The 8120-nt window shown below is 33.7% G+C and overlaps 1 pseudogene; it reads left to right on the top strand.

The window, feature by feature from the left end:
• Positions 1-6619: 6619 nt before the first annotated feature.
• LOC111739972 lies at positions 6620-6738 on the top strand (annotated as a pseudogene).
• The last annotated feature ends 1382 nt before the right edge of the window (positions 6739-8120 follow it).

The following is an 8120-nucleotide window of genomic DNA, read 5'->3' as shown; positions in this document are numbered from 1 at the left end:
TTTGCATGTGGATATCAAATTGTTCCAACCTCATTTGTTGCTGAAAGTTTTTCATCGATGCTCTGTATCAGTTTAGGGAAGTTCATGTCTATTTTATGTTTGCTAAAAGCTTTTATCAGGAGTGGAATTGGTATTGTGTAAAGCCTTTAAAGAAAATTGAAATGATCATAAGGTTTTTTTAAATCTAGTCAGTTAAAATTGTGAATTACATTGACTAATTTTAAATAAAGTGTTTTTGAATTTTAAAAACTTATTACAGAAAAATTGCAAAGACATCAAGGAGGGTTCTTGACTTTGATTTATTATTACTTCTTGTTGCATTTCCAAATGCTATCACTTTAAGTAGAGCAGACATATTTAAAGACCTTTTCAAATTGGTCTGTTGAATGTTTCAGTAAAACTTAAGTTTCCCTGTTTGTGGAGTTTCTTATCTGTCTTCAAACACTGTTGATTCTCGATTTCGTTCTGACCTACAGTAGCAGAACCACTTGATTTTTAAATATCTGGTGATCTTGCTAAATGTTCTAAATATACTGTTGGGTTGGCTATTGTGATTCAATATCTTGCTCTGTGATTTGAGAAGCACTACACTTTTGGGATTTGCCAGTTATTACCTGCCCTAACCTTTTTTTCTGACCATAACACTAACATATACTGCCATAGAAGGGCAGTGCTTAATCACCATTTCTGACTGCTATCAGAAGTTTTGGTGACAGCATTGGGTTTTTTTATCAAATAGCCCAAATATTCCAAATGCCACCTAACAAATCTTGAATCTGTAATCCAGTCTATGACTAGTCCAGATTAAATCTATCCTGATATAAATAACATAATACTAGTTAATTAAAGGACAACTTTCTTCACTGTTGTTTTTCCATTAATCAAGTAGAGCCATCATTCTATCTACAGGAATTTTTCAAAACATTTGGTTTGTTGATAATAAGTGATATTTCAAACTAGGCTAGATCTCTGCTGTTTTGATCTGCTTTCTATAAGCATGATTCAATATTTAATCTATCATTGTTAAGGATTATTAAAAAATGCCTAGTTTGGGAATATAATGTTTTAAGTGTAATTTTGCATGATTAGTTAAAGAATAAGTAAAAACTCAGTGTACAATAAAAATTATCATGCCAAAATAAACAAAAGCCCCAGTATAACATTGATAACATAAAGGAATAACATATTTATGGAGTTAGTTTTAATATTTTTATTACATACCAGATATATGTCTCATGATTAGTATTTTCTCATTTATTACATAAATGCAAAATGTTACTCATGATTTCTAACTATTTATAACATTAATTTTAACTATTAAAAATCCGTAGCTTTGCCATGCTTCCATATAAACATGTAACAGTGTTGGCTACTTCAATGGATTTTATTACATCTTAGTATTTAAGTGGCATGGTAAAAAAAAAAAAAAAAATGCAAAGCATATGCAAATAAAATAGTAGGAGTAACAATTTTCTATACGCATGGAAGGATTTCACAAAATTCCCTCCATAGCAATTTTCCTGGTAGTAATTCAGTGGAAAAAAAAGGATCACTAATATTGTTTAAGGATTTGAAATACCAGCCAATTATTAGTTAACTTATTGTGTATCACTAAAAATATCTAGTGAAAATTGCTTGTCAAAATATACATAATTTTTTTAAATGTCTATAAAAGTGACAAAATATTCTCAAATTTTATTCCTTAATACAGTCTCCTTTATTCTATTTTCAGCAGTGGATTTAATAAAATAAAATGTCAACTTTCATGCTACAATGCATAGTCTGTAACTTGGAGAGGAATGGATTCTTGAATTGTATAAGGTCATATAAATATTGACCTTGATGATTATAAAAATCAGGTAGAATTTTCTAAAGGGACAAGATACACTGGAGTAACAAAATAAGCTTAATGAAGGCAGCTTATAATAAAAAGCTGTTCCTGAGGACATTTTAAGTGAAGAATAAAAATAAAATAAAATTGCAGGCTTGTAACTATACAACTTAAATACATTATTTTACTTTAATCAAATAATTGTCACATTTTTAATGCTTATGTGGAATTACACATATTCATTCATAAGACATGTGACACAGACCCTAACTACATCTAATTTATAGAGTAGTGAAGTACCCTCTCTGTCACCACCCCCATCAGTTATATTTATTTACAAAATATACAATGGATATCATGCAAATTGTAGTTTGTTTCTGGACTGATTAATCAGAAAAGTGTGCAGTATTTAATTTGAGTGTGTGTGTATATATATATATATATATATATATATATGTGCATATATATACACACACACATATATATGTGGGTATGTATGTACATATGTATGTATGTATGTATGTATGCATGTATGTATGTATGTATATATATATAAGGCAGGTTAAATATGTCAAATTCATAATATTTATTAATTCACTTGAAATATTTATTGAGAACATAGTGTGCTAAGTACCATTTAAAATAAATAAAACAGGATCTTTGGAAACATGGCAGACGGAGAGACATCCCCATATCTCTCCCCTTGAAACAACAATAAGCTAAACATCTAAAACTCAACAAAAAACACCCAAACTGCACACTAGCACATTTGAGTGTGGGATCTGCGCATAAGAGCTACCACAGGACAAAACCCCGGGAGTCAGGTGGTGGACTGGGAGAAATAAAGAAGCTGCCTCCTGCAGCCACCAGAGCTTCTTGTAGGTGGAGGGGGAGGGGAGTAGGAGTGGCAAGTTCCCTGAAAAGTCCTGCCTTGGAAAGCTGTGAGCTCACTGCGGCTCGTGGCGGGGTCCAGTCATCATGGCAGAAAGCAGAGAAGCGAGACAGCAGAAAAACAACAGTTGACTTATACCAGCTGCAGCTGCAAAACCAAAGTAGAGCCACAGCCCCAAACTCCAACCCAGAAGGCCCCTTCCCCCATACCCTCTGAGACCAAACACTGCAGAGCCCTAGGGGAATCTGAACAAACGCTACTGAAACTGTTGCTAATACTGACGGGGACTGAAACTGAGGGTAGTGAGTGAGATTAAACATATATCAGAAAATAAAAAGGCATTATTAAGACTTTATAGTCTTAATAATGGGATCCAAGAAGCTTAGACGCTACCTACTAGAAATCAAAAGAAAAGTGCCTTCTTTGCAGCAGGCTAAAGAGAGACTTTTATATAATAAATCTTTCTGGGAAAAAAAAGCAGAATACATTTCCATTAATGCCCAGGCAGAGAAATAGTCCATTAAACACCATGAACAACCAAGGCGACAAGGCATCTCAGAAAGAATGAGAAAAATCTCCAGAAAATAAGCTTGCAGACATAGAAATATGCAATTTAAGTGACAGAGAATTCAGGATGGTACTTGTGAAAAAACTCAGTGAGTTCCGAAACAAGTCATATCAACAATGTCAGGAATTGAAAAAAACATCTATATGAGCAGAGCAAGGAGACTGAAACCTTCAAAAAGAACCAAATAGAACTTTGGAGATAAAGAAAACATTACAAGAGTTGAAAAGTGAAATAGCAAGATTGGAAAATAGAGTCTGCCAAATGGAGGAAAGGATCAGTGATATCGAAGACAGAAATCTAGAAATAAATTGGAAGAAGAGAGAAACCGAAGAATGAAAATAATGAAAGAGAAATTCAAGAACTAGCTGATACCATTATATTTCCTCTACCTTCAGGAGAGGAAACATAAGAATAATGGGCAGTATTGATGACAAGGAAAAGGAGCAGGGACTAGAAAGCATTTTCAGACAAATAATGGATGAGAACTTCCCCAATCTAAGGAATGAGCTGGGGGTTGGGATTCAAGAAGTCAACAGAACATCCAATTATCTCAACCCCGAAAGGCCTTCACCAAGACACATTGTATTAAAATTATCAAAAATCAATGAAAAAGACAGAATTCTCAGAGCAGCCAGGGAGAAGAAAATGGTAATTTATAAAGGAAAACCCATTACATTATCCTCAGACTTCTCTGCGCAAACCTTACAAGCCAGAAACGAATGGAATCAAATATTTAAACTATTAAGTGAAAGGAACTGCCAGCCACGAATAATGTATCCAGCTAAGCTCTCCTTTAGATATGAAGGAGAAATTAATACTTTTCTAGACATACAAAAATTGAGGGAATTCTCTACAATAAGGCCTGCACTACAGGAAATACTGAAAGAGGTCAGCTCATCTAAAACAAAATAACCAAAAATATAATACATAATTAAGAGTAAGGTGAATAGCAGGCTGATAAAAGCAGAGGAGTGTAACTCTTACTAGGAACAGGGCATTATAACCTTAAAACAGGAAGAGATTTGCTATAGTAAGATAGTAATGAACGTTCAGCATACATAGGGACAAACTGAGATAATAATGAATGAAAAGGGGAGGATTCAAAGATCTAAATTCACAAAGGGGAATGGAGATAAGGCACACACAGAAGGAAATGGACGACTGTGTGTGTGCATGCATGCGCGTGCGTGTGTGTATATAACTATCCTTTACATATTCGTAATGGTAACTACACACCAAAGATTCAGAACTGAAGTATATAACATAAAACAAGAAATACCAGAGACAAAACCCACAAAAGCCAACAAAAATAAAGAAAACAAGAACACAAGGACAAGGAAATAATGGAAACACTGAGGTACCAGAAAGCAAAAGATAAAAATAACTATAAGAAGACCTCATATTTCAATAATCACCCTAAATATAAATAGACTGAACTCACCAATAAAAAGGCACAGAGTTGCAGAATGGATCAAAAAACAAAACCCAACTGTATGCTGCCTCCAGGAGACACATCTCAGCTACAAAGACAAATATAAATTCAAAATGAAAGGGTGGAAAATGATATTTCAAGCAAATGGCATTCAGAGAAAAGTGGGAGTAGCGGTACTAAAATTGGATGAAATAGACTTCAAAATAAAAAAGGGAAAGAAAGATACTGAGGGACACTTCGTAATGATAAAGAGAATCATGCATCAAGAAGACATACCATCTATTAATATTTATACTTCCAGTCAGGGAGCCCCAAAATATGTAAAACAATTACTAACAGAACTAAAGGGAGAAACAGACCAAATCACTATCATAGCAGGGAACCTAAATACCTCACTGTCGGATATGGACATATCATATCATCCAGACAGAAAATCAATAAGGAAATCACATCTTTAAATGACACATTAGACCAACCGTACATAATTGACATTTATAGAGCCTTCCATCCCAAAACAGCTGCTTATACATTCTTCTCTAGTGCACATGGAATATTCTCAAGAATCAACCACATACTGGGACACAGAGATAGCCTCAACAAATAAAAGAGGGTTGAAATGATACCAACCATATTCTCTGATCATAATGCTTTGAAACTAGAGATCAACTGCAAAAAGAAATCAGGAAGAACCACAAATACATGGAGAATAAACAACATACTACTGAAGAATAACTGAATCAGAGAAGAAATAAAAAGAGAGATCAAGAGATACATAGAAACGAATGTTAATGATAGTACAACATATCAAAACATTTGGGACATGGCAAAGTGGTTGTAAGAGGAAAGTCTATATCATTTCACGCTTACCTTCAAAAACAAAAACGAGCCCAAATAAACAACCTAACACTTCATCTTAACAAACCAGAAAAGGAAGAACAAAGGAAGCCTAAAGTCAACAGAAGAAAGAAATAATCAAAATTAGAGCACGAATAAATGAAATCGAAAACAAACAAACAAAAAACAATAGAAAAAAATAAATGTGACAAAGAGCTGGTTCTTTGAGAAGGTTAATAAAGTTGAAAAAGCCCTGGCTAGACAAACTAAAGAAAAAAGAAAAAGGACACAAATAAACAAAATCAGGGATGAAAGAGGGGAAATTACGACTGACATTGCAGAAATACAAAGGATCATACAAGAATACTATGAAAAAATACATAACACCAAATTTAATAACCTAGAAGAAATGGACCAGTACTTAGAAAAATGCAACCTTCCTAGACTGAATCAAGAACTAGAAAATCTAAATAGACCGATCAGCAGTATGGAAATTGAAACAATCATCAAAAACCTACCAAAAAGTAAAAGTCCAGAACCAAATGGCTTCACCAGTGAATTCTATCAAACATTCAAAGATTTAATACTTATTCTCCTCAAACTCTTCCAAAAAATCAAAGAGGAGGCAATACTTCCCAACTCATTTTATGAGGCCAATATTACCCCGATACCAAAACCTGGTAAAGATAACACAGAAAAGAAAACTATAGATCAATATCTCTCATGAACATAGATGCAAAAATTCTAAATAAGATACTAGCAAACCGAATACAGCAACATATTAAAAAATTGTACACCACGATCAAGTAGGCTTCATCCCAGAGGCACAGGAATGGTTCAACTTACGCAAATCAATTAATATGATACACCACATAAAGAAATTAAAAAATAAGAATCCTATGATTATATCAATATATGCAGAAAAAGCCTTCGACAAGATACAGCATCCATTTATAATCAAAACACTTAACAAAATCAGTATAGAAGGAAAGTACTTTAAACTAATAAAAGCCATCTATGACAAACCCTCAGCCAACATTATACTTAATAGTGAAAAGCTAAGTCTATGGCCATGCCACCCTGAACATGCCCAATCTCATCTGATCTCGGAAGCTAAGCAGGGTCAGGCCTGGTTAGTAATTAGATGGGAGACCATCTAGGAATACCAGGTGCTGTAGGCATTTAAAAAAACAAAAAGAAAGAAAGAAAGAATGAAAAAGAGAGAAAAACTAAAACCTTCCCTCTAAGATCAGGAACAAGGCAAGGCTGTCCACTATCACCACTGTTGTTCAATATAACATTGGAAGTCCTAGAGAATGCGATTATACAAGACAATGATATAAAAGGCATCTAACTAGGAAACAAAGAAGTCAAACTGTCACCATCTGCGGATGACATGATTCTCTATATAGAAAACCCTAAAGATTCCACAAGAACACTACTAGAAACAATAAGCAAATACAGTAGTTTCTGGATTCAAAATCAACATTCAAAAATCCAGAGTGTTCCTATACTCTAACAATGAAGTGTCAGAAAATGAAGTTAAAAAAAAATTTTCTTTTGCAATTGCAACAAACAATTAAATACCTAGGAATAAATTTAATGAAATGTGAAGGACCTATTTAATGGAAACTACAAGATCCTATTAAAAGAAATTGAAGAAGATACAAAAAATGGAAAGATATTCCATGTTCCTGGATTGGAAGAATCAACACAGTTAAAATGAGCATGTTACCTAAAGCATTATACAGATTTAATGCAATCCCCATCAAAATCCCATCAGCATTTTTTAAAGAAGTAGAACAAAAAATCATCAGATTTGTATGGAAGCACAAAAGTCTGAATTGCCAAAATCATCCTGAGAAAAAAGAATAAAGCTGGAGGCATCACTCTACCTGACTTGAAATTATACTACAAAGCGACAGTAATCAAAACTGCATGGTATTAGCAGAAAAAGAGACATGTGGAACAGCATTGAAAGTCCAGAAGTAAACCCATATTTATATGGGCAAATAATTTTCAACAAAAAAGCCAAAAACATACAGTGGAGAAAGGAAAACTTCTTCAATAAATAGTGCTTTGAAAACTGGAAAGCCACCTGTAAAAGAATGAAAGTAGGCTGTTGTCTATCACCACACACCAAAATTAACTCAAAATGGATTAAGGACCTGAATATAAGACCTGAAACAATAAAATGCATAGAACAAAACATAGGAACGGAACTCAAAGACCTTGGGCTTAAAAAGGATTTTATGAATTTGACCTCAAAAGCAACGGAAGTAAAAGCTAAAATAAATGAATGAGACTACATCAAACTAAAAAGCTTCTGCTCAGCAAAAGAAATTGTCAACAAGGTAAAGAGACAACCATCAGAATGAGAAAATATATTTGCAAACAACACCTCCGACAAGGGCTTAATATCCAAAATATACAAAGAACTCATACAACTCAATAACAACAACAAACAAAAAACAAATTGATCCAATCAAAAAATGGGCAGAGGTCCTGAACAGACACTTCTACCTAGAGGACATACAAATGGCCCACAAATATTTGAAAAGAT

The sequence above is a fragment of the Pteropus vampyrus genome, unplaced genomic scaffold (assembly GCF_000151845.1).
Source record: "Pteropus vampyrus isolate Shadow unplaced genomic scaffold, Pvam_2.0 Scaffold2, whole genome shotgun sequence".
Lineage (NCBI taxonomy): Eukaryota > Metazoa > Chordata > Mammalia > Chiroptera > Pteropodidae > Pteropus > Pteropus vampyrus.
The sequence above is the reverse complement of the archived record's forward strand: the minus strand, read 5'-3'. Positions and strand labels throughout refer to the sequence as shown.